Here is a 26,181-nt window from a genome sequence, read left to right as displayed (position 1 = left end):
CTGCTTTCTTTCTCTTGCAGCTTTTAAAATTCTCTCCTTATTCTGTATGTTGGACATCTTCATTATAATATGTCTAGGTGTGGATCTCTTATGATTTTGCACATTCGACGTCCTGTAGGCTTCTAGGATTTGGGCTTCTGTCTCATTCTTCAAGTCTGGGAAGTTTTCTCGTATTATTTCACTGAATAGATGGTTCATTCCTTTGGTATGGAGCTCTGTGCCTTCCTGTATCCCAATGACTCTTAAATTTGGTCTTTTGATATTGTCCCATAATTCTTGGATGTTCTGCTCATGGTTTCTCAGCAGACTTGTTGAGCTGTCTATGTTCTTTTCCAGTTGAAATACTTTGTCTTCATTGTCTGATGTTCTCTCTTCTAAGTGATCTACTCTGCTGGTAGTATTCTCAATTGAGTTTTTAAGTTGGTTTATTGTTTCCTGCATTTCTAGGATTTCTATTTGTTTGTTTTTTATTACCTCTATCTCCCTGTGAAATTGATCTTTTACTTCCTGGATTTGTTTGTCAATGTGATCTTTCATTGTCTGATTTTGCTGTCTCATGTCTTCCTTGAGACTCCAGATCATCTGAAGCATATATATCCTGAACTCTTTATCTGACATTCCATCTGTTGCAGCTATTACCTCTTCTAAAGTTGAGTTGACCTGCATTGCTTGTGGTCCTTTCTTTCCTTGTCTTTTCATACTGCTCGCGTTTCTTTCTGCTTGGTGTAACTGTTGTTATTTTGAAATTTACCCCCTATTTATTTATATTGCTCTTGTATAGTTGGGAAGTCTCCCTTGTAGGGCGGGTAGTGGCTGTGCTCCTCCTTTAATTAGGGTGGTCTGTCTACCACACTGATCCGTGGCAGGTCTGCCCCCCCTGCGGGCACGGGTGGCGGCTCTGCTCTGCCCCCACTCCAATTGTGGTAACGTAACTACCACACCCTGGGGTCGTTGGTCCTGATCTGGATGTGGGTGGCGGCTCTGCTGGGTCCCCACTCCAATTGATGTGACGTGTCTACCACACTGGCAGGCCTCTAGGCCAGTGGGTCGCAGTTCTGCACAGCTCCCACTCCCAATGGGGGTACCTGACTACCTCTCCAACGGGTCGCTGAGCCCCCTCCAGACCCAGGCGGCGACCATGCTCCACCCCCACTCCAACCAGTGTGACGCGACTGCCTCGGTGTTACGTGTCCACCACGTTGGCAAGCTACCTGGCCTGTCTTGCCAGTGGGCCACAGATCTGCCTGCCCTGCTTGCTCATATGGCAGCTCTGCACAGCCCCTACTCCAAATGCGGTTACTTGGCTACCGTGCCGCGGAGTCGCTGGTCCTATTCTAGGCGTGGGCGGCTACTCTCTTCAGCCTCAGCTGCATTTGGGGTGTCATGATACCACTCCGGCGGGTCACTTGGCCTGCTCTGGGCGCAGGTGGAAGCTCCACTCTGCCCCCACAGCACCCAGCAGGACCCTGGCTGAGAAGCAGTCACCGCTGGTTCCCTAGCCTTGGGCCAAAGCAGCTTAGGTAGCCAGAACCCCGCCTCTCTGATCCCGATACACTCTCCGCTGGGAGCTGGCTCCAGCGAGCGACCCCCATGGGTTCCCCAGCCCCAGGACAAAACTGTTCCGGGAGTCAGAACCCAGTCGCCCCAAGCTCAGCGCACGCTCCACTTGGAGCTGGCCTCCACCGGCAGTCTCCGTAGATTCCTCAGACCTGGGCCAGGTTAGCCCCGGGAACCAGACTCCAGCTGCTCAGTGCCCGGCACACGCCTTGCCAGGCACGAGCCTCTAGGAGTATTCTCCACAAGATCTCCAGTCCCGATCCTGAGCAAGAAATCTGTCTGCTAGACGCAGGCAAATACCAGCCTGAAATCACCTGTTCCATAGCTGAATGAGCTGAGATCAGTAGAACATGGGGATGATTACATCATCTCTCCGAAATGGCGGCTGCTGTCCTCCTCTGTGGTCCGACCGGTGTCTGGAACCAAGCTGGACTGCTTCTCTCCTCTGTCTCAAAGCCAGAACTCAGCACTAAGCGCTGCCAATGTACCACTGGCGGGAGCCCCCCAAATCCGTATAGCTGCTCCCCCGCTCCGGCACCTTGCCGTTCCCCAGCGCGCGCCACAGACTCCAGCTGCGGGGCGATCGCCTATCAGGCTATGCGACCCTCCGTGCAGAGAAATGGAGCTCCCACAGCCGAACCTCGCACGATGGAAATCTGTCCACTAGATTCTGGAGCGCCTTAATTTCACTGGAAATTCCCAACAAGATAGCCTTCAGCCATTTCACATCGTCTTTCTCCGGCTCAGTGACGCGGCGCACTGGGGTGATGCACTCCCTTCGCCGCCATCTTCCCTCTCCTATTTAGTCTTTAAAAAGAAGAAATCTGGCTGTTTGCAACAACATGGAGAAAACTTGAGGGTGTTATGCCAAGTGAAACCAGCCAAATACAGAAGTACAAAATATTATATGATTCCACTTACTTGAGGTATCTAAAATAGTCAAATGCACTGAGGGGAAATTGAAATGGGGATTACTGTCCAAAGTCATTGTGTTTCTTTCGTGCAAGACGAAAATTTGTAGAAACCTTCTATAAAACAACGTGTTGATAGTTAATAGTATTATAGTGTAGGTTCTAAAATGTCTTGTTATGAGTAAAAATATCATATTAAGTATCTTAACACAATAAAAATGAGAAAGAATATAGATATTTCTTATACATTTTCACTGAATTCTCCCAATTGTAACATTTCATAAAATTATAGCATAATATTACAAGAAAGATACTTGCAATGATAAAATCCTATCTGATCTTATTCAGATATCTACAGATTTTGACTCAGATATATATTTTGTATATATCCGTGGATGTGCATCTTAAATCCTGTATACTCTTATCACCTCTTTAAATTTATGTATCTGCACTACCATCAATGTACTTACCCAGTCCCAAAGATTCAACATGTCTTTTTATTACCATACCTATCAGCCTATTGCCTTTGTTTCCATCTCTAACTCCTGGCAGCCATTAATCTGTCCTCCATTTCTAAATTTTGAAATTTAAAAATGTTATATAAATGAATCATGTACTATGTGATTTTTTGTTACTGTTTTTTTTTCCATTGAGAATAATTCCTTGGAGATTCAACGCAAGTTGTTGCATGCATCAATTATTTGTTCCATTTTATTGCCAAGTTGTATTGTATAGCATATAGTTAGCATGGACTGCTTACTGTTCACCAGTTGAAGCACATTTGTGCTGATTCCAGGTTAGGGCTAGTACAAATAAATCTGTTTTGATTTTTAGTGTACAGACTTTTATTGGAATATAAAGTTGTGGGGTTTTGTCTAATTGCTGGGTCGAGTGATAAGTTGCATGTTTAGTTTCCAAACCATTTTTCGTAGGAGTTGTACCATTTTAAATTCTCCTCAACATTATATGAGTAATTGACCCATATTTGTCAATATCTGATGTTTTAAAATTTTGGCCATTCTGATAGGTGTATAGTAATAGCTCATTGTGATATTAGTTTGCATTTTTCTGACAGAAAATGATATTTAATTTTTTTCATATGTTTATTTGTCATGTGTATCTTCTTTGGTGAAATGTCTGCCTTATATTTTGCATTTCTATAATTGAAATTTTTATCATTTAATTTTGTGTTGCTTCATTGAGGTAATTCACATACTATGCAATTCACTCTGGTAAAGTCTATAATTCACATTTTTTTATGTATTCATAGATGTGTTGAAACAGAATATTTTCATCAATTTTAGAGGAGCCTATATCCATTTCATATTCATCTCTCTGCTCATCTATTCCCCTCTCTATTCCTGAGCATCTACTAATCTGCTTTCTCTCCATATAAATTTTTCTATTGTAGACATACATATAAATGGAGTAACACAATATATAGTATTTCATAACTGGCTTCTTTTACATGACCTATCCAAAGGAAATAAAGTAATTATTTCAAAGAGAAAGGTGCATTCATATGTTCATTGCAGCATTTTACATGGTAGCTAAAAATGCAAACAATATGTCAGGTTTTGAGGTTCAGCCATGTTGTTCCATTTTATGGCTGAGTACTATTCATATATATATATATATATATATATATATAGAGAGAGAGAGAGAGAGAGAGAGAGAGAGAGAGATTTATATATACACATATAAATATCTTTCTATTTATATATCAATGGATATTTCATTTGTTTCTATATTTTGTCTGTTATGAATAATTTGTCATAAATATTTGTGTAGAATTTTCTGTGTGGGTATATATATTTTTTAATTTCTCTCATGTTTATGCCTATGAATGAAATTACTGGATGTTATATAAATTAGCCAAAGAGGGTCCCTGTGCATTTTTCTCTATGTTCTTTTTCACAACAGATTAGGAACTTCAATTCAAAACCTGCTGGCACCCAATTCAAATTATTACACATTTCATTGCTTTAAATAATGGCACACTTTTTAGCTATTTGCAGGCTGTCTGCTTTGTATAACCGAGTAACCTACATCCAATATCTGTTACTCAAAGTGAGACAAACCCTACCAATCCATATAAAATGAGCCAAAGTTCTGCTTCCCTTTTGACCCAGAGATGCCTCACCATAATGCTGAGTGACATTGCCTAGACACATAGTCCCTTTTTGAGTCATCTCTCTCTGAGAGGTCTCTCAGAAATACTCCATCTTCCAGGTAGTGGCCTGGCACTACTGGAAGTTCTCCTTCTATGAGAAACTTACCCTCTCATGCAATCTTTCCAAGTCCCACCCAATAAAGCTTATTGAATGATACTGCCATCTTATGGTTCTATCTTTTCCTTTACCAACCCAGATATACTCAACTGATGAATATTTATATAACATATGGCAAATATAGACTATGCAATCCTATTCAGAGATAAATTATAACAAATGATTGATATATGGAACAACTTGGATGAATCTCCAAGGGATTATTGTTAGTGTAAAAAAAACGAATACAGAAGTGTATATGTTGCAAGATTCCATTTATATGATAATTTTGAAATGACAAAATTTTACAAATGGAGAACAGATTACTGGTTGCCAGGAGTTAGTGCAGGAAAAGGGAATTCTTGAGTATGCCACATAAGAGCATATAGTAATTATATGTTTAAATTGAGGAACTTCCAGACAGTTTTCCAATACAGCTTGACTATTTTTACATCCATGCCATTTATGAGGGCACTGATTTCTCAACATCCTCACCAACAATTGCTGTTACCTAACTTTTTAGTTCTAACCATCTTAGTAGGTACAAGGTAGTATCTCATTGTGGTTTTTGATTTCTTTTTTTTATTTTCTAATTTTTATTTTTTTTTTAATTTTTAATTTTTTTATTGGTTGTTCACAACATTACAAAGCTCTTGACATATCATATTTCATACATTAGATTGAAGTGGGTTATGAACTCCCAATTTTACCCCAAATGCAGATTGTAGAATCACGTTGGTTATACATCCACAATTTTACATAATGCCCAATTAGTAACTGTTGTATTCTGCTACCTTTCCTATCCCCTACTATCCCCCCTCCCCTCCCCTCCCTTCTTCTCTCTCTACCCCATCTACTGTAATTCATTACTCTCCTTGTTTATTTTCCCATTCCCCTCACAACCTCTAATATGTAATTTTGTATAGCAATGAGGGTCTCCCTTCATTTCCATGCAATTTCCCTTTTCTCTCCCTTTCCCTCCCATCTCATGACTCTGTTAAATATTAGTCTTTTCTTCCTGCTCTTCCTCCTTGCTCTGTTCATAGTTACTCTCATTATATCAAAGAAGACATTTGGTATTTGTTTTTTAGGGATTGACTAGCTTCACTAAGCATAATCTGCTCTAGTGCCATCCATTTCCCTGCAAATTCTATGATTTTGTCATTTTTTATTGCTGCATAGTACTCCATTGTGTATAGATGCCACATTTTTTTTATCCATTCATCTATTGAAGGGCATCTGGGTTGGTTCCACAGTCTAGCTATTGTGAATTGTGCTGCTATGAACATCGATATGGCAGCATCCCTGTAGCATGCTCTTTTAAGTTCTTCAGGGAATAGTCCCAGAAGGGCAATAGCAGGGTCAAATGGTGGTTCCATTCCCAGCTTTCCCAGGAATCTCCAAACTGCTTTCCAAATTGGCCACACCAGTTTGCAGTCCCACCAGCAATGTACAAGAGTACCCTTTTCTCCACATCCTCGCCAGCACTTGTTGTTGTTTGACTTCATAGTGGCTGCCAATCTTACTGGAGTGAGATGGTATCTTAGGGTGGTTTTGATTTGCATTTCTCTGACTGCTAGAGATGGTGAGCATTTTTTCATGTACTTGTTGATTGATTGTATGTCCTCCTCTGAAAAGTGTCTGTTCAGATCCTTGGCCATTTTGTTGATTGGGTTATTTGTTATCTTATTGTCTAATTTTTTGAGTTCTTTGTATACTCTGGATATTAGGGCTCTATCTGAAGTGTGAGGAGTAAAAATTTGTTCCCAGGATGTAGGCTCCCTATTTACCTCTCTTATTGTTTCTCTTGCTGAGAAAAAACTTTTTAGTTTAAGTAAGTCCCATTTGTTGATTCTTGTTATTAACTCTTGTGCTATGGGCGTCCTATTAAGGAATTTGGAGCCCGACCCCACAATATGTAGATGGGAGCCAACTTTTTCTTCTATCAGACACCATGTCTCTGATTTGATATCAAGCTCCTTGATCCATTTAGAGTTAACTTTTGTGCATGGCGAGAGGAATGGATTCAGTTTCATTTTTATGCATATGGATTTCCAGTTTTCCCAACACCATTTGTTGAAGATGCTATCCTTCCTCCATTGCATGCTTTTAGCCCCTTTATCAAATATAAGATAGTTGTAACTTTGTGGATTAGTCTCTGTGTCCTCTATTCTATACCATTGGTCCACTCGCCTGTTTTGGTACCAGTACCATGCTGTTTTTGTCACTATTGCTCTGTAATATAGTTTGAAATCTGGTATCGCTATACCGCCTGATTCACACTTCCTGCTTAAAATTGCTTTTGCTATTCTGGGTCTTTTATTTTTCCATATGAATTTCATGATTGCTTTATCTATTTCTTCAAGAAATGCCATTGGGATTTTGATTGGCATTGCATTAAACCTATAGAGAGAACTTTTGGTAATATCGCCATTTTGATAATGTTAGTTCTGCCTATCCATGAGCAGGGTATATTTTTCCATCTTCTAAGATCTTCTTCTACTTCTCTTTTTAGGGTTCTGTAGTTTTCATTGTATAAATCTTTCACCTCTTTTGTTAGGTTGATTCCCAAGTATTTTATTTTTTTGGAGGATATTGTGAATGGAGTGTTTTTCCTCATTTCCGTTTCAGAAGTTTTGTCGCTGATATACAGAAATGCCTTTGATTTATGCGTGTTGATTTTATATCCTGCCACTTTGCTGAATTCATTTATTAGTTCTAGTAGTTTCTTTGTAGACCCTTTTGGGTCTTCTAAGTATAGAATCATGTCATCTGCAAATAGTAATAATTTAAGTTCTTCTTTCACTATTTTTATGCCTTTAATTTCTTTCGTCTGTCTAATTGCTCTGGCCAGTGTTTCGAGGACTATGTTGAACAGAAGTGGTGAGAGAGGGCATCCCTGTCTTGTTCCAGATTTTAGAGGGAATGCCTTCAACTTTTGTCCATTCAGAATGATGCTAGCCTGAGGCTTAGCATAGATAGCTTTTACAATGTCAAGGTACGTTCCTGTTATCCCTAGTTTTTCAAGTGTTTTGAACATAAAGGGATGCTGTACTTTGTCGAATGCTTTCTCTGCGTCTATTGAGATGATCATATGGTTCTTATCTTTAAGTCTATTGATGTGGTGAATAACATTTATTGATTTCCGTATATTGAACCAGCCTTGCATCCCAGGGATGAATCCTACTTGATCATGGTGTATAATTTTTTTGATATGTATTTGAATCCGATTCGCCAGAATTTTATTGAGGATTTTTGCATCTAGGTTCATTAGAGATATTGGTCTGTAGTTTTCTTTCTTTGAGGTGTCTTTGTCTGGTTTCGGAATCAGGGTGATGTTGGCCTCATAGAATGAATTTGGAAGAGCTCCCTCTTTTTCTATCTCCTGAAATAACTTGAAAAGTATTGGTATTAATTCTTCTTTAAAGGTTTTGTAAAACTCTGCTGTATACCCATCCGGTCCTGGGCTTTTCTTGGTTGGTAGTCTTTTGATGGCTTCTTCAATTTTATCCATTGATATTGGTCTGTTCAAATTGTGTGTATCCTCCTGACTCAGTCTGGGCAAATCATATGACTTAAGAAATTTATCGATGTCTTCACTATCTTCTATTTTATTGGAATATAGGTTTTCAAAATAATTTCTAATTGTCTTCTGTATTTCTGTAGCATCTGTTGTGATGTTGCCTTTTTCATCCTGTATGTTAGTAATTTGAGTTCTCTCTCTTCTTCTCTTTGTTAGCATGGCTAAAGGTCTGTCGATCTTATTTATTTTTTCAAAGAACCAACTTTTAGTTTTGTTAATTTTTTCAATAGTTTCTTTTGTTTCAATTTCATTAATTTCCGCTCTGATTTTAATTATTTCTTGCCTTCTGCTACATTTGCTGTTGTTTTGCTCTTCCTTTTCTAGGGCTTTGAGATGAAGTGTGAGCTCATTTATTTGTTGGTTTTTTCTTTTTGTGAAGAATGACCACCAGGTGATGAATTTTCCTCTTAAAACTGCTTTCATTGTGTCCCATAGATTCTGATATGTTGTGTCTGTATTTTCATTTATCTCTAAGAATTTTTTGATTTCCTCCTTTATGTCTTCTGTAACCCATTGATCATTCAGTAACATATTGTTCATTTTCCATGCGATGTAGGATTTTTCCTTCCTTCTTTTATCATTGATTTCCAGTTTCATTCCATTATGATCAGATAAAATGCATGGTATTATCTCCACCGCTTTATATTTACTGAGGGTTGCCCTGTGGCATAATATATGGTCTATTTTTGAGAAGGATCCATGTGCTGCTGAGAAAAATGTATATCCATTTGATGATGGTTGATATATTCTATATATGTCAGTTAAGTCTAGGTTATTGATTGTGGTATTGAGTTCTATAGTTTCCTTATTCAACTTTTGTTTGGAGGATCTGTCCAATGGTGAGAGAAGTGTGTTGAAGTCACCCATAATTATTGTGTTGTGGTCTATTTGATTCTTGAACTTGAGGAGAATTTGTTTTATGAATGTCGCAGCGCCATTATTTGGTGCATAAATATAGATAATTGTTATGTCTTGTTGGTGAATGGTTCCTTTTAACAGTACATAATGTCCTTCTTTATCCCTTTTGATTAACTTAGTCTTGAAGTCGATTTTATTCGATATGAGGATGGCCACCCCTGCTTGCTTACGAGGACCGTGTGCGTGGTATATTTTTTCCCATCCTTTCACCTTCAGCCTGTGTATGTCTTTTCCAATCAGATGTGTCTCCTGGAGGCAGCATATTGTTGGATTTGTTTTTTTAATCCATGACATCAGCCTATGTCACTTTATTGGAGAGTTTAAGCCATTAACATTCAGAGTTACTATTGATATATTGTTTGTACTTCCATCCATGTTTGATTATTTATCCTTTTTTTAAAAAAAAATTTTAGTTTGTTTCTCCATGATTATTTTTCCCCTCGCCCTCTGTCTTTACCGAGGCACTTCCCTCTGATGGTTTTGGTTATTGTTTTTCATTTCTTCCTCGTGTAGTGTTTTGCTCAAAATGCTTTGCAATGCTGATTTTCTGGCTGCAAATTCTTTTAACTTTTGTTTATCATGAAAGATTTTTATTTCCTTGTCATACCTGAAGCTTAATTTTGCTGGATACAGAATTCTTGGTTGGCATCCATTGTCTTTCAGTGTTTGAAATACATTGTTCCATGACCTTCTTGCTTTCAGTGTCTGTGATGAAAAATCCGTTGTTAACCTTATTGGTTTACCCCTGAATGTAATCTGTCTCCTTTCTCTTGTAGCTTTTAATATTTTCTCTTTGTTCTGTATATTGGATATCTTCATAACAATGTGTCTTGGCGTTGGTCTACTGTGATTTTGTGTGCTCGGTGTCCTGTATGCATCTTCAATTTGTATATCTGTTTCCTTTTTTATTTCTGGAAAGTTTTTTGTAATTATTTCATTCAGCAGGTTACTCATTCCCTTGGTTTGAATCTCTGTACCTTCTTCTATCCCGATGACTCATAAGTTTGCCTTTTTTATGTTATCCCATAACTCTTGGATGTTTTTCTCGTGGTTTTTAACCAGCCTTTCTGAGTTGGCTAGACTCTTTTCAAGATGAAATAATTTGTCTTCATTATCTGACGTTCTGGTTTCTACTTGCTCCACTCTGTTAGTGATACTCTCAATTGAGTTTTTAATTTGGTTTATAGTTTCCTTCATTTCCAAGATTATGGTTTGATTCTTTTTTATAATCTCTATCTCCTGATAAAGGTGCTTAACTTCTTCTTTTATCTGTTTGTGTAATACATTCTCAATGTGTTCTTTTGCTGCTTGAATTTGCTGTCTCGTATCCTCTTTAAGGTTCCATTCCATCTGTCTAAGGTGTTCCTTGAGTTCTTTATATGACCATTTTTCTGATGACTCTAGGTCCTCCTGAATATTTAGGCTGTCCTGCATTGTTTGTACTCCTTTTCTTCCTTGCTTTTTGAAGCTGCTCATGTTAGTTCTTGTTCTGTTTGACTGCTGAGTTACTGTTTACTCCTATAAATTTATTTGATGCTGTAGCCGCAGGTTTCAATGAAGTTATCTCCTCCGCCGCAGTCTGATGACATCAGTTGTCTGCCATGGTGGTATCTCTTGCAAATGGCGACAGTTCGTTTCCCTTTGCCGGGTGTCCAATGCAACGGGTGGGTCCTTACTGTCTCTCCCAAGCCCCGTTTCAAACCTGTGGCCACTACCTATGAAGGCTCGGTTGGCATTTACCTCTGTAGGATCAGAAGGGCTGACCAGTTGTTTCAGCCGGATGGATTAGTGCTGAGTCACAGCTGTTTGTCTGCGGGAAGCAGGCGAACGGGAGCTTGAATTCAGCCGATCCAGGTTCAGTGTGTGTTCTGAGAGGCCCAGACTGCTCGTCCCAGATCCATGTCAGCTCAGCATTGCCTAGTGATCCAGATTCCCACAGGCCTCAGGAAGAGCTCGGTTTTTGATTTCTATGATAAATACTTTCCTGTGTTTATTAGCCATGTATGTCTTCTTTTTATAAACTTCTAATATGATGTTTTGCCTAACTATTTATTGAGTTATTTGTCTTAATTGTTGAGGAATAAATATTCTTTTTATATACTGAGTACAAGTCCCTTATTGGGTATGTAATTTTTTTTAGTTATAGATGGACACATTACCTTTATTTATCTTTATGTGGTACTGAGTATCGAACTCAGGGCCTCAAACATGCTCTACCATGGAGCCACAACCCCAACCCTCAAATATACAATATGCAAATACATGTTTCTATATTATAGGTTATTTTTTATTTTATAACATTTTAGGTACAGAAATTTTTAATTTTAATAAAGACCAGTCTGATTATCTATTTTTCTTCTTTTCTTCATTGTTTTGGTGTCAATTCTATTAATCTTTTACTAAATCCAAGGAGAGGAAGATTTATCCCTATATTTTCATCTAAGAATTTCATATTTTTTGTCCTTTAATTTAAGTCTTTGATCTTTTTTGAGTTAAATTTTGTATATGATATAAACTATGGGTCCAAATCACTTTTTTGTAGAAAAAAAAGTATTTGTGTTTTAGGTGTAATACACAATGCCTTTATTTAATTTATTCATTTTTATGTGGTGCTGAGGATTGAACCCAAGGCCTCACATGTGCTCACATGGGAGAGCAATGAGCTACAACCCCAGCACCTCCAAATTCACTCTTTTGAGGATGGTATTTAATTGTTCCACATTATTTGTTTAAATGCCTATTCTTTGTGCATTAAATGATCTTGGCATCTTTTTTGAAAATTAGTTGACTAGAGATGTATGATTTTATTTCTGGACTGTCCATTTTATTCCATTGATCTATGTACTTGTCCTTGTTCCAGAACTATACTGTCTTGATTATCATTGCTTTGCAGTAGGTTTTGATATGGGGAAGTGTGAGTCTCCTAATTTATTGTTGCTTTTCAAGAATTTTATAGAAATGCTTTTTCTTTTAAACTCAATATGAGTTTTAGAACTACCTTGTCTATCTTTAATAGAATTTAGTGGAGGTTCTCATAGGGATTATATTCAATCTTCAGATGAATTTAGGGAGTATTTTCAACATGACAATGTTCATTGTTCCAGTCAGTGAAAAAAGGATATTTTATCATTTAGCATAATATTCTGTAATTTCTTTCAAAAACATTTTGTAGTTTTCAAAGGAAAAGATTTTTTTAATTTTATTGGTTCTTTTTAGTTATATAATTATCCAGTATAATTCATTTTGATATAATTGTACAAGAATGAAATGTATCTTATTCTAATCAAGATCCCATTCTTATAGATGTGCATGATGGTGGGATTCACTGTGGTGTATTAATATAATTTTATAGGAAAATTGTTTCAGATTCATTCCACTGCCTTTCCATTCCCTATCCTCCTCCCTTCCCTTCACTTCCCTTTGTCTTATCAACTGAATATCTATTCTTCCCCCTTTCTGTCCCCCCTTGTTATGAGTTAGCTTCTACATATCAGAGAAAACATTCACTCTTTCACTTTTTGGGACCAGTTTATTTCACTTAGCATGATAGTTTCCAGATCCATCCACTTACTTGGAAATGTCATAAAGTCCTTCTTCTTTAAGGCTGAGTAGTACTCCATTGTGTTTGTATACCACATTTTCTTTATCACAATTCAAAAAGTATGATGGCATCTAACTAAGCTTCTTTACAGAAACAGAAACAATCAAGAATGTGAACACAGAACCTACAGAATTGGAAAACACCTTTGCCACCTGAACTTCAGATAGAATATTAATTTCCAGGATTTGTAGACTCAACATGCTTAGCACTAAAAAATCAAATAACCCAATCATTAAATGGTCAAAAGAGTTGAATAGACACATCTCAGTAGAAGAAATGTGAATCGTCAACAAATATATGAAAACATATTCAAAGGAAAAGTTTTTAACTCTTATTTAGTTTATTTCTGTGTTTTATTCTTTTTGATATTATCATGAAATGATTGCTTTCTTAATATTATTTTAAAATTATGCATTGAAATTGTTTTAAAATATAATTGAATTTTGTATAATAATCTTGTATCCTGCAACATCAGTTCATTGATTAAGTTTGCTTTCTTGTGTTGTTCCCAATCTTGGAGAAAAGCAGAGTATTTCACCAATCAGTATACTCCCAAGTTCTCCACCTCTTAATGCTATCATAATGGGGTTAGGATTTCAAAATATAAGTTGTAGGGGAACTTATATAGCAACTTGTCTACTAGGAAAAAATTCTCTCAGTTTTTGTTTATCTTGGTAGTTTTTCTTTTGCCCTAATACATAGTGTTACCTTTGTTGGATGTGGGATTATTTTAGTGATTTCCTTCAGCATTTTGAATGTGTTATCCCACTGTCTTCTGATTTTCATTGTTTCTGTTGAGATATCTGCTGTTAATCTTATGATTTCTGTCCAATAAGTGATATGTCATTTTTCTTTTCTACTTTAAGTATTTTATTCTGCTTTTTGGCTTATAGAATTTATACTATGACATGTTTATCTGTGAGTAAGATTTTGTTCTACTTGTAGGTCACTGAGCTTTCAGAATTTTTCAGTTTTTATTTCTTCACATATATTTCTTTCTCTTTTCTCTCCTTCTGATACTCTCATTATATGCATGGTGGTGTGCTCAGTTGTGTCACACATTTCTATAAGGAACTGTTTATTTTTCTGAGTCTTTTTTTTCTCTCTGTTCTTCATCTTTTGTAATCTCCAGACATTTATCTTCATGATTGATCATATTATTTTTTTTGCCAATTCAAATTACTATTATTTCCCTCTTGTGCTTATTTTCTTCAGTTATTGTACTTTTCAACACCAGAATATCTATTTGATTATTTAAAGGATTCATATTTATTGATATTACTTGGTTGGCCAGCATTGTCATTATACCTTCTTTTACTTTTTAAATCAACTTTCCTTAAGTTCTATGAACATATTTATAATGACTTCTTCCAAATATTTTCCTCTTATATCTGACATCTGATTATTCTTAGAAGCAGATCCCAGGGCATGATTATTTTTTTTCAAATTGTATGGGCCAAACTTTCTAGTTTCTTTGCATTTTTGCAGGAGGACTGGTCATTTTAGATAATATATTTAGCAATTCTTGTACTCTTCCCCTCACCTCTAGGTCTTCTTATTGTTATTTACTTGTTTATTTGTTTTGTAACTAGCTGAATTATTTTAGTGAACTTTACTTCCTTTAAATCCTCCACAAGGATTTAAGTGCCTGGTATGCTCTTTAAGGAGGCACAATTTTGGGTTTACCACCGTCACTTTGGGGAGAACAGTGGTAATTACAGGGCTCTCTTCCACTCTTTCCTGACCACACCCAATTACTAAGCTCCACTAATAGCTGCCGTGTTGCTCTATTGTTTATAACAGTGCCTGGACAGAAAATTCCTTTACAAATGAATCTGATCAAATTGTGGTTCCTTTTATGAAATCATTTCTAGAGTTAGTGTTTGTTATTTATTCTGATCTCAGAAGAATTCCTCTCAATTATCTTATTCCCTAAATCTCTCTTCCATACCAGCCAGTCCTCAGTTTAGTTTTTGTCTTCATTAGATCCATAAATTGTCTTTCCTCCCTTCACCACAAAGTCCACTGGTTTGGGAATACTCACACAAATTTAAACTTCTCCTTACTCTTGCAAATGAATTCAATTCCTTTGGAAAGAGACTAAAAGCTTTCTGCTTTATGACCTTTTCTCAGTGCAGTCAAAATTTATGATCCAGGGCTCTGGAGATGAGGACAGTGGCAATCATCTCTTTGAGTGATACCTATATTCTGGGAGTTACATACTCAATAGTAGGGGTGGGTGCCTGAGATCTTGTCTTGATGCTCCTGACATGAAATCACCACCTCACAAGCTTTGGGAGGGTTATTAGCACCTCCATATTCTCAGTACATTATGTGCAAGGTAGAGTCTTCAATCACAAATGAAGATTAGGCAGAAGACTTGAGATTCCCACCTATAGATTGATCTACCCCAGATTTAGCCTCAGCATCAAGTACCCTTGGGGCAGGGTAAGAAATGAAGAAACCCTGACCCTCTTGTAGCAAAAAGCCCTTCTACTGGAGGTAAGAGATGAAGTCCTGGTTCTGAGCCATTGCAATATGGAGCTGAGTCATATTGTTTAAAGCCAGAAGCAGGATAGGAGAAACTAGTCTTAGTTCAAATACCACAGACTCTTGCCTTCCTTAGTAAATTTCCAAAGATCTTTTCTGGAATGGATGTTCTTTCATTTGTTGTTTGTCTTTGGAACCACTTCCAGAATCCTTAATTTTAAAAACAAATCATAAGTTTTGGTGGGGAGTATATCAGTGAAGCACCTCACATTATCATGCTAGAAGTCAGTCTTTTGTTGTTGTATTAAAAAATTAAATTTAAAGAATGTATGTGTAAATGTAGAGCACTTTTGTTTTAGATTCAAAGACAGAATTGCCTAGGCACAGGAAGTAAAGTAAAATACATACACACACATAGCTACACCCCAATTTTTCACCTCTGCATAATATTTATGATGCATTGCAAAGTGAAAAAAGAAAGTTTAAAAGTAATCTTTAGGTGTTAAGATTTGTTTTTGAAAATAAAGTGCAAAATATAATAATAAATAAATATGCAAAGAAAAACATCCAGAATGGTAGATAGCCCAATTTTAACATTAGTTATCTTTAGGATGTAAAAAGTTTGATTTTTATTTTGTTTTTTTTTTCCATTGTCTTATTGTTACTTAGTGAACTTGTAACAATTGCTTGATTTTTAATTGTAATAAAATGTTTCAAAATTACTTGAATCTGTATGAGAATATACAATGGGGGCCCAAAGGAGTCTGGTATAAATAGCCCCATTCTGGGCATGGTGGTGCATACCTGTTACTCCAGAAACTCACAAGAGGTTGAGGCAGGAGGATTGTAAATTCAAGGCCAGACTCAGCAATTAATGAGGCCCTGAGCAACTTAGTGAGACCCTGTCTGCAAATAAAAAAATAAAAAGAGCTGAGGATGTAGCTTACTTGTAGAGCACCCCTGGGTTCAATTTTCAGTATCAAAAAAACCCCAAAAACAAAAAAATAGAAAGCCCTGTAAATACTAGTTAATTCAATTCTTCATGTTATAATGTGAAAACCAGGCCAAGAAAGAAGAGACTTGGCTAAGATTAGGATTTTGATGTTTTGACTTCTAGCCCACTAATCTTTCTTATTACTATATTTAATCAAACAATTAAGTATAAACCTAGTCAGAAAGGGACAGCAGCCACCTGGTATGTCTATACTCACTAATTCCAAGGAGCAGACTAGAGATTTATGCTACATTGCAAAATACAATGTGAACTAATCTTGATCCTTGCCATAGCTCTACACAGGAAGAATGGACAGCATCTCCTCCTCCTCACGGGCAAGAGACTTCATGACTACCCAAAGTTCATAAACCAAGTGGGAGGCTCATTCAGGTCTGAACCCAGCCAGAACACCCTCCTCCAGAAAGTTAGCTACAAACTGTAATGAGGATCTCCAGCTTATGCCTCAGGTAATGAACTTGCCAAGACTAGGTTGTTCTTTATTTCACTCACAAAGCCAAGTTATTGGAAATCTCCTCCTCTGGGTGTCTGAGTCAGGCACATTATCAATCACCTGTTATGAATTATTAAATGATTTAAAAGTGATATAAAAAAGCCAGGCTTAAAGCCAGCAGGAACTGCTTCCTTTCAGAGCAGGCTGGGAAGAACCCTCATCTTCTCTCAGTATACATGCAGGCAAACCAGATTCATTTTACCAATGTTCCCTGCTTCCCTCTCACTGGGTATCTTTTGGGAAAGTGACTGCAGAGAATCATAGACTTTGATTGAAGGGGAAAAAGGCAGTTAACCATAATAGGAAAGTTTCCTTGAAGGGTACATAGCATGAAAGCATTAGTGAAGAGTATACCAGCTTTGGAAGCACACAAACTGAATTTGAATCCCTCCATTGTCAAGAACTGACAGTAGAACCTCAACTACACCCTCTCGCCTTCCTGAGGCTCAGCCTTGTTTCCTCTGAAAAATGGTAGAAGGTGGGTTTCTATGAATTGCTTTCCCACATGCTTTTATCTCTTTAGTTTCGGTTTTAACTACATCTTCTCTGTCTTCTTCCAAGAATCTTGCACTGGAAATGCTGCCATTTTCTTGGACTGTAGGATCACTCAAACATTCTCAGGCCTTTTGAGCCCCAAACCAGTGCTTTGTGGTTTGCAGTCTACAAACTGCAAATGCAAAGCAGATTTCTGCTGCATACTTACATATCCTAGAGCTTTGCGTGCCTCTAGCAGTTCAGACAGAACACTCTTAATGGAGTGAACTGGAGGGTGGGGCTTGCTGCCAGTCACTGAAAGCTTCATCTACTGGAGACCAGATGGGCTCTAAGGCCGCCAGATCCTTGGCCTTGAAAAAGGGGCTTGCCAGGAGAAGGCTGGTCTCACTGTGTGTGTAAGCTCCACTGATGAAGAGGCCCATGGGAGAGCCGAAAAAGTATTAGACCAAGAATTACATAGTTGTGCAATGGGGCCTTACACAAGTCACAACGGCTCTCTGGAACACAGTTTTTTTTTTCCTTTTGAAAATGGGGATAATAACCTCTGATCCACCTATTTCACAGGGCAGAATTAAAATAAATTATAATCATGTGTGCCTTGTAAGCTTTACTGCTCTGTTTACACACATGTTATTATTATTGCAGAGGGATTAATCTACATACCCACCTCTAAAATTTCAAGCTAGTAGAGCCTAAGGCCAGGACAATTTGTTAAACCAGGGTCCAAAGGTCTCTTGGGAAACACAGTGAAGACAACTTTGTAAATGATGATAAACTTAGGCCTCTGAAACAAAAAAGAAGACAACAAATGAGTCAATTTAGGCAAGAGAGTAACAACTGCTCCAGAATGGTAGGGTGATCATCCTAAGGAAGTAGGAGAAAAACATGTACCTAATCTTAGAACCATGGGTTACTCATCTGTGAAAGATGTTTTGGAGCTTGACAAAGGAGATTGCTATGTCTCTAAGGAACTTCTTTGATACTGAATAAATATGAATGCTTTGAGGGTACTCCAAATAACTAGGATCTCATACAGAGGGGTTATTGCAAGCTTAGCCTTGATCAATGAGGTTACTCTGTAAAGGTGTCTTTCTCAAGATTGAGGAGCAGTTGAACAGAACCTGTTTTGTTGAGTCAGCCTCATATCTTGCAACCAGAATGGGAAACCAACACCCAATATGCCCCAAGAAAATGGAAAAGGAAAAAAAAACATAAAACAAATTTATAGTAAGGGCCCAAGAGTGCAGAACTCAATTCTCAGAGGTTTGAGGAAATAGGATAAAATATGCCAGATTCCAGGGAAAACAGGCTGGAAATAAGTATGGGTTGCTTAAATTCCAAGACTAGAAACGAGGTGTGTCCTCTTGTTTCCTTTCTCCTTCTCATAGTCCCAATATTGCAGCTCCCTGACTATTGATCCTTAGCCTTGCATTACATAAGGGCCCTATGTTCAGAATGTTCCTGTGAAATGATATTGTGGAGGTACTCCCATATAGGATATGCCAGAGATTCTAATACCTTCAATCTTGCCTTACCTAAGCCTGTTACCTTCCACAAAACTTCTGGATCTATCCTCTGTGGTTCAGTAAACATTTGTAGTCTTTACCTCTATACTTCATTTTTATTTATTTTTTTTTATTTTGCCCTTATACCTCATTGTACGTTTTTATTTCCAAGAGGGGAAAGGAGACCCTTGAGGAGAAAGAATCTGTCCTAAGGGAAACCAGACAGACTGTGGCAAAGCTGGGAAGGGAATCTGGTTCCTTAAGTCTCACTCCTTGATCTCTTCACCTCAACTTGTTGATTCTAACAGGCTTTATCTTTTTATTTCAAATTATTACATGTTTAGCTAATTAATTCAGTCATTCATGGGGAGTTGATTTTCAATAAATGGCTAGTGATTTTAGGCTAAACATTTCTACTCATTTTTTTAGCCAGAAACCTAGGCAGCATGTCTGACTTCCTCCTCCCCACTTACCATCCTCTTCTGTAATATCTGATCAGTTGTTAAATCTTCCCTATTTCTGTCTCAGGAAGGTCAATTGAAATCTTCATCCCCATGTCAAGGTTACTAGTATTTCTGCATCCTTTTCCTTTTGTCTTTATCCCCCCTTCTACCTCATTGCTCCGTATTTAGATACTTCCTTTCTGCCAAGTCTCAAAATGACACATGGATAGCATTTCCTGTACTGACAAATTAATTACCTGTGACTGTATAATTCACCATGTTGGACCATGTTACTCTATCTGGGCTTATTGGAAGACAGCATCATGATTGATACCATTATACATGACTATATACATTTGGAATGTGGGTTGGGATGATTATGAGTGGCAGTATATGGTCTGTATATTTGTTAACTTGGACCAGCCCCTTTCAATAAATGGCTTGGGAGTATTCTTGACTTTGCTTTTGGATTATTTGAAATATTAACTTTTGGAACAAACCCAGTCCTCACCTTCAACTTGACGTGTCCCACTCCCTTTGGTATAGCCTACAGGAAATTGTTCCTGAATACTGAATGAGCTCTCAGGACTCCATGACTCAATAAATACCAGGACCTTGTGCTTCTGTCTAGGAAGCAGATGTTGGGAGAGTGGGGGACTTTGTAGGGTTCAGAGGATAGGCAAGCTACAACCAGTGTGTTTTCCTCTGGTTCTTGTATGCCCAGCCCACTGCCAGAATATGACTTATAGTATAAAGGGAACATCAAGTTTCAGCCTTATGCAAACTAACAGTCTACATGCCTAGGCTCAAATATAGGTTGGGCCATTATCATAGTTCATTACTCAAGCAATACTGTTTTTTCTTGTTAGACATCATAGAGGAATACAGACTCCAAAAAAACCAAAGATCCTCTTTTACTTTTTCCTCATCTAAGCCTGACAAATCTTCCCTTTAGTTTTTAACCAGACACTTTACGTTCCTCTGGGGAATCCATTCTTGCAAGTCAAAAGAAAAAGATATGGACTTGCTCTGGCAATGATATACCACCTGAAAGAATCCTGACCATAGTTGTTTTACTTGAGCATTACATTTAACTATGAATAATAGAAAACCAAAAATTGTAGTTTGTTAGAAATTTATGTTTTCTCACATAATAAGAAGTCTAGAGGAAGTTGGTTCATTTGATTCATTGAGAGATGTAAGCTAGTTCCATTCTTCCACTCAGCATTGATTGCTACATGTGATTGTGCCAATATTCCTTGACTAGTGGTGTCCATTTGCGGGTAAATGAAAGCTAAAATTTTTCTTGTGCTTGGAAATAACCCCTTCTCTTTCTACAAAGGTGCTATCTGGTTTAGCTGTAGCTAACCATATCTTATCAAAATAATAAGATGGCTACTTTGCAGTAGGTATCATGTTCATTTACTAGATAAGAAGAAAGGACATTAGCCTAAGTGAAATCAATCAGACTCAGAAAGTCACAAGTCAAATGTTTTCATTCATATGTGAAAGCGAGAGAGAGAGAGAGAGAGAGAGAGAGAGAGAGAGAGAGAGAGAGAGAGAGAGAGAGGATATCACAAAAATAGAAGAAAGATCAGTAGAGGAAAGGGATTGAGAGGAAGGGAGGAAGGGAGGACATGGGAAAGTACCAGAGTGCAAAGTTTAACAAATTATGCTATGTTCGTGTATGAACATATTACAATGAATCACATATGTATGTGTTTATATGTATACATTTATATGCATTTAGAATACAATAATTAAAGTAATAATAATAATAATAATAATAATAATGATACAAGGTAAATCAATAGTGTTGAGCAAATCTATTAGGGAAAGAGGAAAGGGAAGGAAATGGAAGGTAATGGAACATGAGATTTGTCAAATTGTTATATTCATGTGTGAATATAGCAAAACGAATTGCACTGATATGTATAATTATAACATATTTTTTAAAAAAGAAAAAGAAAGGAAACAGAACAAAATACATATGCATGATGAGTCACTTAAACTTAAATACCTTTTTTAGAAGTCATATCTGGAGATGTCCATTTACACCTCATTGAGCCAAACTGTTACATGTCTACTCTTTGCACAGAAGACAGGTAAAAAAAATGTGTATATATAAAAATACACACACATATATATGTTTGTATATATGTATATATACATAACACATATATATACATATATATGTATATATACATGCATATTTGTACTTGTATATGTATTATATATATATATATATATATTTAGAATATATAAATAAAAAATCTCCATACTGCTTTCCATATTGGCTGCACTAATTTGCAGTCCCATCAACAATGTGTGAGTGTACCTTTTTCCCCACATCCTCGCCAAAACTTACTGTTGTTTGTCTTCATAATACTTGCCACTATGACTGGAGTGAGATGAAATCTTAGAGTAGTTTTGATTTGCATTTCTCTAATTGCTAGAGATTATGAACATTTTTTTCATGTATTTGTTGATTAATTGTATATCCTCTTCTGAGAAGTGTCTGTTCAGGTCTTTGGCCCATTTATTGATAGGGTTGACACAGCTATTCCTCTCCTCGGTCTAAACTCAAAGGACTTAAAAACAGCATACTACAGGGACACAGCTACATCAATGTTTATAGCAGCACAATTCACAATAGCTAAACCATGGAACCAACCTAGATGCCCTTCAGTAGATGAATGGTTAAAAAAATGTGGGAAATATATAAAATGGAATATTACTGACAAAAAAAGAGAATAAAATCATGGCATTTACAGTGTTGGAGAGGATAATGCTAAGTGAAGTTAGCTAATCCCCCAAAACCAATGCAGAATGTTTTCTCTGATATAAGGAGGCTGACTCATAGTGGGGTAGGGAGGGGGAGCATGGGAGGAATAGACAAACTCTAGATAGGGCAGAGGGGTGGAAGGGAAAGGGAGGGGGCAGGGGGTTAGCAAGGATGCTGGAATGTGATAGACATCATTTTCCAAAGTACATGTATGAAGATACAAATTGAGTGTCAAAATACTTTATATACAGAGATATGAAAAATTGTGCTGTATATGTGTAATAAGAATTGTAATGCATTCCACTGTCATTTATTTTTAAAAAATCAATTTTAAAAAGATTGTATAAATTAAAATATTTTGAATACTATAAAATAAATATATACATAAAAATAAATTCATATATATTTAGAATTTTCCATATATATATATATATATTATTGTCTCATAAGAAGTCAGACTTATCACTGAGTGCTGTGGTGTATGCCTGTAATCCCAACTACTTGGAAGGCTGAAGCAGGAAAATTGTGAGTTCAAAGCCAGCCTCAGCAACTTAGTGAGGCCCTAAGCTACTCAGTTAGACTGTGCTTCTAAACATAAAATAGGGCTGGGGATGTGGCTCAGTGGTTAAGTGAACCTGTGTTCAATCCCTGGTACCAAAAAATAAAAATGAAATTAAAAGGGTTGGCATGTCAAGGGGATTGTTTGAATAAATCATGGTGCATTTTTACAATAAAATTTCAGCATTAAGAACAAATGAATGTGGATCAAAAAGAAAAAAAAGGGGGCTGGGGGTGTAGTCCTGTGGAAGCATCCCTGGGTTCAATCCCCAGTATTAAAAAATAAAAGTCAGACCTCTCTTACTAGGCAAGAAGGAACCGATGAACTGTGTTTTCCACAATAATCATAAGAGTCAATCATTTAAATATATTTTGGAGGATCTTATGTGCTGAGAATAAAACTGTGAACAGGTTAGTTGTGTTTGCTGCTTTAGGTGATTACATGACTCTGTTCATTACCTATAAAACAATGATGATGGTACTGACTATGCATGATTAATTATTATAAATATTAGAGATGCTATATACAAAATACCTAAACCATAGGCTTCCCAATAAATTATAATTATTATATAAGTAAACAGATTATGTATACATTGTCTTAGTAATATTTTTCAGTAATCTTTTTTATAGATATGAAAAGCCTCTTTAATTCCACACAAAATTGCAATATATTTTTGAACTTTCCTTTAACTATTTATTTTGTCCCTTTCAGATTGCAGTAGTTCCACATGATTTTATTACTGTAAGATTATAATATATTTATATATCAAATAACAGATAATACTGTATCTCATTTGTCTTTTCCAGAAACATAGTATGAATTTTTATTTATTAAAAAAATAAATTTCATGAAATTTTGTAGCATTTCACATTGCTCCTATATATGTCTTTTTAGGTTTACTTTACCTTATCTTCTTTTTAAATGTTATTGTATTTTTATACCTTTATCTTATTTGTTTATATTTATGTGATGTTGAGGATCAAACCCAGTGCCACATGCATGCTAGGCAAGTGCTCTACCACCAAACTACAGCCCCAGCCTCCTTCCATTATCTTCTATTGTTCGTTGGTATGATGAATATACAGTTTTTCTTTTTTTCTAAATGTCTATTGCAAATTTGTAAAATGTTACTGATTTATTAAAAATTTACTTCATTAAATGGTACATTATTAGATCATATTACTTTTAATAAGATATTTTTGTTTTTTAATGCAAAATTTGTTATCATTTCTGCTTCTGTTATTTATAATTATTTTAAAGTCAAAATACTTTTTATTGTTAATAAGTCTATATTCTAATAAATCAAACAACATAAATGTATATAATAGGTTGACATTTTTATAGATCATGAACTCTGGTTGCAAACAGTGGATTACTTTATTTTCTATAACTGAATTTAATGTCTAGAGCAAATTTAAAATGAAATTAGATGTTTTTCCCCCAATCAAGTCTCATGTAATTCAGGGTTATTTTCCTTCCCCTATCTTTACTGTCTTCTACTGAGAAGTATAAGTCCCCATCCAACCACTTTTCATTGTTTTAAGTACACTGTCCTGAGTTCCATCCTGTCAAGAACTGCTGAGTCTTAGCTTTTCCTATGGTTCATGACAAAATATTTGGCTTTAGCCCTGAAAGCAGGAAGTAAGGAATCTATGAGGCAAATGGTGATCACTTGTCTAAGCATTCCATGTTACCAACTCTATTCTTAAGTACCTCCCAATTAAGCATTGAGAAACAGGATGAAGATATAATGTCTTCATAGCCTCCAGGACTTGAGAAATAAATTATTTCTGTTCTTTATAAATTACCCAATCTCAATTACAGATGCTTTTTATTGTTAATAATCATGAAATTAAAACCCAGTAAAGCCATTTTATGTTGAAAATATCATAAGTCAAAAATACATTTAATAAACCAATCCTACCAAATATCACAGTACAGTCAATTGTTTACCCTTTTGACCACATAACTGTCTGAGAACTGAGGCAGTGAGTGACAGAATACCACATACTTTTAGTTTGGGGAAAGATCAAAATTTAAGGTAAAGTTTCTACTGCATGTGTAGCATTCTTTCACAATATAAAGTCAAAAAATTGTAAGTTAATCACCATAAATTCAGCACTCTCTATATTTTATTGTAGTAGCATAAATGGACTAAGGCAGAAATATGTACCAAGAAGAGACAGATCTTGCTCCAACAAATATTTACAAATGTGGAAAGAGCTTTGGGACTGGATCATGAAGTCAATGCTGAACAATACTCAGGTTTCCCTAAATAGAGCATTACAGGAAATTCTGGTGAGGACTCATAAGAAGAGGGAAGGTATAGAGAATGCCTGAATCCTCTTAGCAATTGCTAAATTCATTATGAACAGAATTTCATGGACAGTAAAGGCCATTCTGATGAAGTCTTAGATGGAAATGAAGAATCTCTATTGGAAACTGGAGTAAAGGTCATTCTTGTTATAAAGTGGCAAAGAACTTGGTCTAATTGCATCCATATCCTAAGATATTATGTAAGGTAGAACTTGAGAGCAAATGAACTAGGATATTTGTCTGAAGAAATCCCTAAGGAGCTAAGCATTCAGGATTAAATGTGATTTTTCTTAATGACTTTTTATTTTTCCTTTGTTCTAATTAGTTATGCATGACAGCAGAATGTATTTCAATTCATTGTACACAAATGGAACACAACTTTTCATTTCTTTGCTTGTACAAAATGTAGAGTCACACCATTTGTGCAATTATACATGTACCTAGGGTAATGATGTCTATCTCATTCCCCATATTTCTTACCACCATGACCCCTCCCCTCCCCTCATTCCCCCTGTGCCCAATCCAAAGTTCCTTCATTCTTCTACTCCTCCCTCCATTATGGATCAGCATCTGTATCAGAGAAAACATTTGGCCTTTGGTTTTTTGGATTGGTTTATTTCACTTAATATGGTATTCTCCAAATCTATCCATTTACCTGCAAATTTCTATAATTTTATTTTTGTTTAATGCTGAGTCATATACCACAGTTTTTTTATACATTCCTCTATTGAAGGACATCTAGGTTGGTTTCATGGTTTAGCTATTATGAATTGAGCTGCTATAAACATTGATGTGGCTGTATCCCCATAGTATCTGATTTTAAGTTCTTTAGGTATAGACCAAGGAGAAGGATAGCTGGGTCAAATGGTGGTTTCATTCCAAGTTTTCTAAGGAATCTCCATACTGCTTTCCTGAGTGGTTGCATCAAGTTGCATACCCACCAACAATGTATGAGAGTATCTTTTCCCCCACATTCTCACCAACACTGCACCTAATAGAAGAAAAAGTACACCCAAATCTTTATCATGTCTGATTATGTCCTGGATTCCTTAATAAGACTCCTGAAGCACAAGAAATAAAATCAGGAATCACTAAATGGGATGGATTTAAACTAAAAAGCTTCTTCTCAGAAAAGGAAACAATCATGAGAAGAGAGAGCATACAGAATGGGAGAAAATCTTTACCTCACACACAACAGATAGAGCCCTAATCTCCAGCATATATAAAGAACTCAAAAAAC

Source organism: Ictidomys tridecemlineatus, chromosome X (genome assembly GCF_052094955.1).
Source record: "Ictidomys tridecemlineatus isolate mIctTri1 chromosome X, mIctTri1.hap1, whole genome shotgun sequence".
NCBI classification, from domain to species: Eukaryota; Metazoa; Chordata; class Mammalia; order Rodentia; family Sciuridae; genus Ictidomys; species Ictidomys tridecemlineatus.
The sequence above is the reverse complement of the archived record's forward strand: the minus strand, read 5'-3'. Positions refer to the sequence as shown.